This window comes from Dermacentor albipictus, chromosome 2 (assembly GCF_038994185.2).
Source record: "Dermacentor albipictus isolate Rhodes 1998 colony chromosome 2, USDA_Dalb.pri_finalv2, whole genome shotgun sequence".
Taxonomy (NCBI): domain Eukaryota; kingdom Metazoa; phylum Arthropoda; class Arachnida; order Ixodida; family Ixodidae; genus Dermacentor; species Dermacentor albipictus.
In genome coordinates, this window is record NC_091822.1 from 115,193,173 (window position 1) to 115,195,593 (window position 2,421).

The window sequence follows — 2,421 nt, forward strand, 5'->3', positions numbered from 1 at the left end:
TGCCAGTCTAAGTGTTACTGACCATCCACATATCTCGGAGAAGGAAGAACATAGGGATATAGAAGTGCAGTTTGAATGAACTCTGTCACATAGTGGAACAACAGGGCATAGTCACAATCATCGAACGAAGAGACACATTTGCACTTCTGGTATTTCAAAGCTTCTTCGAAAGTGAAGACGGATTACAGAATAATTAAACGCAAGGTTATAAGCATCGACATGATCTACCTATTGTGCTGAACTTTCGCAGCCAATGAAAATTCGGGGCCCAGGGCGGTTAAAATTTCGGCTGGTCACGATTCGTGGTATTTGAGAAGAAATCAAAAATGGCTGTGGCTTAGGTAAGGTTAAGCCCAGGATGCGAAGCATACTAGCCTTTATTTTAGTTGTTTAACCACTGTTTAGCCTGGTGAACTGCTGTTGCTTGGCTATATTTGGTTCGGCTAGACGAAGAAACAACTCATGCATTACTGCTTCGCCTTCAAGAGTGGAACGCGACAGCGTTCCCGTCGACCCGCCAAGGGGTGTAAGACAATGGGCAGCGACTACGCGCCCCGCATTGGACGCGGTGAGCGTCGAGCAAAGCAGCGTTCGGCGCGGCAACGAAATGTGCGCCTGAGCAAGAGACGCACGCCTTAGAAACAGCTCGTTTCTAAGGCAACACCGCATTCACTAGAGGCGCTTTTGTACCGCTTTGAAGCATCTTACTCGTGGCTCAGTGGTAGCGTCTCCGTCCCACACTCCGGAGACCCTGGTTCGATTCCCACCCAGCCCGTCTTGCAAGAGTTGAGCCAAAGCCACTACTCCTCTGTCGTGACGTCACGGTGTCACGTGGTTTCAAGGCGACACCGCCGCGCCTGAGGAGCTGGGTTGAGCTCTCGTAATATGCTTCGCATAAAAACTGACTTACATTTTATACAAAGACACCGCTCGAATCTGTCAGTCCACAAGATACACAACCTTTGCGCCGCGAAAAACTCATACACTTGGAATTGCTCAATTAATGTCTCGCTTGAGAACCTCCTTTCATGGTGATTTCGGATTTCTGACATTGTTCCCGCGATTCTTCAGCATAGTAAGGTAGCAATCATTGGCCAAATTGACGAAACTTTTTACTTGTAATTTATGTTTGCTGTTGGTCGGCTGCCTTCTCTGATAATGTATCCAGCATTTGCATTGGTCGGAATTTGCTCGTACCAACAAATATAGCCTAGAAGATTTTTAAAAATATGGGTCTTGTTTTATGTGGACTTTAACTTTCGCTTATATACACAAACTTTCCTATGTACGAGGGCCGTTTTTTTTTTCAACCTCCGATAGGCTATAAATAAAAGACAAGTTCATCTAAAACAATAATTTTATTACCAAAAGATTAGTACAGTTACGCCTACTTTTCGACATAATCACCGAAGAGATTGAGGCATTTGTCATATCTATGGACAAGCTTTGCAATACCCTCTTCAAAAAATGTTGCCGCCAATGAATTCAAGTAGTCCATGACGTTGGTTTGAAGGTCACCATTGGTTTGAAAGCGCTTCCCACCAAGCCACGTCTTCAGTCCAGGAAAAAGATGAAAGTCAGAGGGTGCTAAGTCTGGACTGTATGGCAGATGATCGATAATGTCCCATCCAAAATGTTCGAGAAGCCGTTGAGTTGCTCCAGCAGTGTGTGGACGGGCATTGTCATGGATCAGAACAACTCAAGCGGTCAGCTTTCCTCTTCGTTTGTTCTGAATGGCTCTACGCAAACGTCGTAATGTTTCACAATAAACAGCTGCAGTAATTGTGGTTCCGGGCTCCATAAACTCCACAAGCAACACACCTTGTTGATCCCAAAACACAGTAGCCATGGTCTTTCTGTTGTTGAAGGTTTTTTTGAATTTCTTTGGTTTGTTTGGTGAATTTGAATGCATCCATTGTTGTGATTGTCGTTTTGTTTCCGGTGTGTCGTATTGAATCCAGGTTTCATCCTCAGTCACGATTGATTTCAAAAGGTTGTCTCCTTCATCCTGATAACGCTCAAAGAACTCCAAAGCTGACGCCATTCGTCGAGTTTTGTGGCCGTCCGTCAACATTTTTGGGACCCAACGTGCACAAAGTTTTTTGTAGCGTAACCGTTCAGTAACAATAGAGTACAAAACAGACCTTGAAACTTCTGGAAATTCCGTAGATAAAGCAGTAATAGTGAATCTGCGGTTTTCTTTAACCATTCTGTCAACTCGTTGAACCAGGTCATCTGGAACGACAGATTTGCGTCCTTGGCCCCCTTCATCATGCGCATCATTACGTCCGTCTTTAAAATTTCGACACCATTCACGCACAACACCATCACTCATGAAGTTTTCCCCATACACTCGACTCATTCTCCGATGGATTTCTGCAGCACCATGGCCTTCAGCCTGTAGAAAACGAATAACACTTC